Genomic DNA, 5,857 nt, shown 5'->3' with positions numbered 1-5,857 from the left:
CAGGTTCTCTTCAGTGCCAACCGCGTAGTTCAAGATTCAGCAATCCACCTCACCCCACTTCAACCGGTGAAAACAGAGTTGGATGAGATCCCCACCCTAGAAGAGACTGTTAAAGCCATCAAGCAACTGAAAAGTGGCAAGGCAGCAGGAGTTGATGGAATTCCACCAGAGATCTGGAAGCATGGGGGCACAGTACTACATAGCTCACTTCACAAAGTACTTGTCACCTGCTGGGAACAAGGCAAATTACCACAGGACTTTCGCGATGCAATCATCATCACCCTATACAAGAACAAAGGGGAAAAGTCAGACTGCTCCAACTACCGGGGGATAACCCTGCTCTCCATCGCAGGCAAAATCCTTGCCAGAATACTCCTGAACAGACTGGTGCCCACCATTGCAGAAGAACTCCTCCCAGAGAGCCAGTGCGGCTTCAGAGCTAACAGGAGCACCACCGACATGGTATTTGTTCTCAGGCAGCTCCAAGAGAAATGCAGGGAACAGAACAAGGGTCTGTATGTGACTTTTGTCGACCTTACCAAAGCTTTCGATACCGTTAGCAGGAAAGGCCTGTGGCAAATCTTGGAACGTTTAGGATGTCCCCCAAGGTTCCTCAGCATGATCATCCAGCTACACGAAGACCAGCGAGGCCAAGTCAGACACTGCAACGACCTCTCGGAGCCCTTCCCAATAGGCACAGGTGTAAAGCAAGGCTGCGTTCTTGCGCCAACTCTCTTTACGATCTTCTTTAGCATGATGCTTCAAAGAGCCGCAGTAGATCTAGATGAGGACGATGGTGTCTACATCCGCTATCGCACCGATGGCAGCCTGTTCAACCTGAGGCGACTAAAGGCACACTCCAAGACAATGGAAAAACTCATCCGAGAGCTACTGTTTGCTGATGATGCTGCACTCGTCTCCCACTCGGTATCAGCTCTGCAGCATATGACGTCCTGCTTTGCAGAGGCTGCCAAGCTATTCGGCCTAGAAGTTAGTCTGAAGAAGACAGAAGTTCTCCACCAGCCTGCACCCCAGGAAGATTATCACCCTCCCTGCATCACTGTGGGTGAATCAGTTCTGAAGACAGTCCAGCAGTTCAGCTACCTGGGGTGCATCATCTCCTCAGATGCCAAGATCGACAAGGAGATTGACAACAGGCTGGCAAAGGCAAACCGTGCATTTGGCCGATTGCACAAAAGAGTGTGGAGCAACAAGCATCTGAAAAAAGGCACAAAGATCAATGTTTACAAAGCGGTTGTGATGACAACCCTCATCTATGGCTCCGAATCGTGGGTTTTATACCGTCATCACCTGCGACTCCTTGAGCGCTTTCATCAGCGCTGCCTTCGCACCATCCTCAACATCCACTGGAGTGACTTTGTGACCAACACTGAAGTCCTCAAGCGGGCAGAGGTTACCAGCATCGAGGCACTGCTGTTGAAGACGCAGCTGCGCTGGGCAGGGCATATTTCTAGGATGGAAAACCACCGCCTTCCCAAGATTGCCCTGTATGGCGAACTCTCCACCGGCCATCGAAATAGAGGGGCACCAAAGAAGAGGTACAAGGACTCCTTGAAGAAATCCCTTAGCACCTGTCACATCAACCATCACCAGTGGTCTGACCTAGCCTCAGATCGCAAAGCATGGAGGCACACCATCCACCAGGCTGTCTCTTCCTTTGAGAACGCACGCATAGCTGGTCTTGAGGACAAAAGGAGATTGAGGAAGAATCGCACTGCTACGGCACCAGCCCCAGATCAGACTTTTCCCTGCAGCCACTGTGGCCGGACCTGCCTGTCCCGCATTGGTCTTGTCAGCCACCAGCGAGCCTGCAGCAAGCGTGGACTATTGCACCCTTCTTAAATCTTCGTTCGCGAAGCCAAGCCGAGAGAGAGAGATCCCTGACCCCAAACCTCCCCACTGCAAGCCTGGCAACTCTACTTAGGATGATTCTGAATAAAATATAAATAAAATGATGATGATGAATTTCACAAGCCAGCTCTTTCAAATTTTGCTGAAATACTCATTAGACAGTTGTTCCTTTCCCTTCTCTATGTAGTAGGCATACACAGTGGCATCAGCCTAGGTTTACCATTTGTTCACCATGACAGACTCCTGCCCTCATTTTCATTCACCTACACTTGATCAGTTGAGAAGTCAGAGAAAAAAGGGGGTCTAACGCCAGCGCTACTGCTCTAACATCACTACAGGGAGATTGCCCAGAATGACATCACAGTGTCTGTGATGCTCTAGGAATTTCCCACTGAGGAAAGTCTTAGAGCACCATGGGGCAACCGTGATGTCACAGCATCCACACCAATTTCCCCCAAAGCTCCGGGACTTGCAGATAGAGACTGGCAACCCAAGTATAGACTTTGAGGAAAAAACAGGACCAAGCAATTTAGTGGCAGTATTGTTCTTTAACCTTGTGTAAAGTCACCAATTTAATCCAAGCATCCTACCTCTCTTGGCTTTTCCTATACCACATAGCTCTTGCCCATGCTTCCAATTAGGGTTGCCAGCACAGGGCTGGAATCAGCAGAAGACTTCCTGGGTGGAGGGGGGGGGGGCACTCACAGGCAACATAGTGATATCGCCAGAGACTGATTCTGCACCAAGGTTCCCTCTAACCTGTGGAATCTCGTGAGCAAAAATTCTACTTTGCAAGCCGGAGGCTAAAAAATTGTGAGCTAGCTCACACTAACTTCGCTCAGAGGGAATACTGCTTGTCTCCCTTCTGCGTGGGGCTCCTCATTATGGTTCTTTCCCCTAGATTCTGCATTGGCGTCTGTGGAACAGGGCTGCATGTTCCCTGCTTGCTCCCTGCCCCGGACAAACTCAAGAGCCGAGAATGAGACCGGGACAAGGGCTAATGCAGAATTGGTCATACACTGATGGCACTCCCTATGCACCAAGAAGTGATGTCAGCATGTCACGAGGCACACTCTAGCATTTGGGCAAAACTCTCTGGCTTATACACTGTGCCTATTACCCTTCATAGAATCATAGGGTTGGAAGGGACCTCCAGGGTCATCTAGTCCAACCCCCTTCATTTCCCCCACTTATTTTTCTCCTGCTACTCAGCTGATCAGGATTACATTGCATGTTGTGAGGAGCGTTGAACTGGTCATCTATGGGGAGGAGGAGGTAAAAACATTCCGTGTCCAGGTTGGTGCTCTGGGGTTGGGGACATAGAGGCAAGCAAGAACCCAGGTCATTCACCTTTCTCATTTAGTTCTCACTTCTATATTTTCTATATTTATACCCCGCACAGAGTGTTAAAGCTGCAGTACTGCAGTCCTAAGCTCTGCTCACAACCTGAATTCGACTCCCGACAGAAGCTGGGTTTTCAGGCAGCTGGCTCGAGGTTGACTCAGCCTTCCATCCTTCCGAGGTCGGTCAAATGAGTACCCAGCTTGCTGGGGGGAAAGCGTAGAAGACTGGGGAAGGCAATGGCAAACCACCCCATAAAAAGTCTGCCGTGAAAACGTTGTGAAAGCAACATCACTCCAGAGTCGTAAACATCTCGTGCTTGCACAGGGGACCTTTCCTTTCCTTTCTCCCTAATGGATACCTAATGCGAATTACAGCATCCTTTTATTTATTTATTTATTTGATTTATATCCTGCCCTCCCCACTGAGGCAGGCTCAGGGCGGCTCACAAATTTTGTCCTCCTCCATTTCCCCACAATAACCTTGCAAGTAGTATTGCCAACCTCCAGTTGATACCTGGAGATCTCCTGCTATTACATTTGATCACAGAAGCATAGAGTTGGAAAGGACCTCCAGAGTCATCTAGTCCAACCCCCTGCACAATACAGGAAACCCACAAATACCTACCCCAAATTCACAGGATCTTCATCGCTGTCAGATCTCCAGGTGACAAAGATCAGCAGAGCCGGATTAACAGTTAGACCTAGTAGGCACTGGTCTATGGGTCCCCACACCTTTAGGGGACCTGGGCTGGCTCCCCCCCCAGCTTTCCCTTTGCTTGCAGCCCTCTCAGCCTGCACACACAGCCAGCAACTGACTTGCCTGGTGTGGCTGCTGCTGGCGTTGTCGCCAAGTTTGCCTGTCTCTGCCTCTCCCCCACAGCTTTGTCAAAGGGGCTTTTGAGAAGGGGCCTGCAGGTTGCAGTGAGGGCTGTGGGTGGTGGGGCAGGCGCTCGGAGATAATTTGCAAGGGGGGCCCCAAGATTTTGATTGCCTAGGGGCCTCCGCAGAGTTTAATCCGGCACTGAAGATCAGTTCCCCTGGAGAAAATGACTGTTCTGGAGGGTAGACTCGATGGCATTGTGCCTACTAAGGCCCTTCCTCTTCCCAAACCCTGCCCTCCCCAGGTTCCACCTCCGCCCCCCCACATCTCCAGGTATTTCCCAATCCAGAGATGGCAACCCTCCATGTGAGGCAGGTTAGGCTGAGAAACATTAGTCTGGACCCAAGTCACCAGGATCTAATCGGTTTCCCAGACCCTAGCCCAGGGGTGGGGAACCTCCATCCCGAGGGCCGTATACAACCCTCGAGGTCACCTGGTGTGGCCCTCGGGGACTGCTGGACTGAACCGAGCCATGTGGCAGCCTCCCTGGGGCCTGGCTGGCCAGCGAGGATCGTGGGGCCCAGTCATGCCATGCAGCAGCCTCCCCAGGGCCAGGCAGGGATCACAGGGCCCAGATGTACTGTGCAGCAGCCTCCCTGAGGCCTGGCCCGCCGGCTAGAATTGCTGCAGGGCCTGGAAAAGTTACTGTCACAGTTCAGTTTGCACTTGATTATCCCAGATGGTGTGGCATGATATGCTAATGTAATGAGTGTGTGACCTAATATGCTAATATTAGGGGATGTGGTCTAAGATGCTAATGAGTTCCCGCTGGGCTTTTTCTACAAGGCATTTGCCTAGGGCGGTGGGCCATGTGTGTGTGTGGTGTGTGTGTGTGCACACGCGTGCCAGATTAGGCTCTCCCCACATGACTTCAAATAAAAAACAATTATTTGCATTAATTTTGCTAGCATGAATCATTTTCCTTCCACGGAGCCCTGTTTTTTAAATTGATAGTTTTTTACGGCCCGCAAATGATGTTATAAATATCCAAATGGGCCTTGGCAGAAAAAAGGTCCCCCCCACCGCCCTAGCCCAATGATGTAACCACTTCACCATGCTGGCTTTCAGGGACACAGTTGCCTCCATTGGCATGGTATCTGTAACCTGCCCCTTTCCGCTGCAGTAGCGGTACTCTCGTTCTTTATATAAGACAGGCACAAGGCATCTTTTGCAAGTAGCCTCCGAGGGTTAAATACAGAACAGAAGAGCCATGGAGCCAAGTTATTTTGGAAGAAAGGCAGGGGAACAAAACCACAATGGCAATATTGCCGCCGCCCGTCAAACTCCCATTCAGTGAAGCCGGAAGCCGTTTAATATTAAACAGCTAGTAGAAAACTGCAGCCAAGTCTCTTAAATGTGAGGCTGGTGATAGGGATGAATCGTCCCCTCTGCCTTTCAGCTTTTTAGCAAAACAACACCAACCCCCTTGATCTTTGTTATCAATGAAGCCGGAGCCCTGATAATGGAAACAAAGGAGGCTGAGCCCAACGGTATCAGTATCTCCACAACAGCTGCTCTCGGAAGGGGGTTATACATAATTCAGAGCTTGAAATCGATGCTTTGAGGGAACCAAAAAAAAATCTTCCCCTGAGATCAGGGCCTTCTTCTCACCAGAGGGGGAAAAGGAGAGAAAGCAAATAGGGTTTCTGGACTGGACAGCCTTGAGGTGCAGCTGAAACAAGGGTTGCCAACTCTGGCTTAGAAATTGCTAGAGATTTTAAGGGTTGAGCCTTGAGATTTTAAGGGTTGAGCCTTGACCTTA

The sequence above is a fragment of the Heteronotia binoei genome, chromosome 11 (assembly GCF_032191835.1).
Source record: "Heteronotia binoei isolate CCM8104 ecotype False Entrance Well chromosome 11, APGP_CSIRO_Hbin_v1, whole genome shotgun sequence".
Taxonomy (NCBI): domain Eukaryota; kingdom Metazoa; phylum Chordata; class Lepidosauria; order Squamata; family Gekkonidae; genus Heteronotia; species Heteronotia binoei.
Note: the sequence above shows the minus strand (reverse complement) of the source record.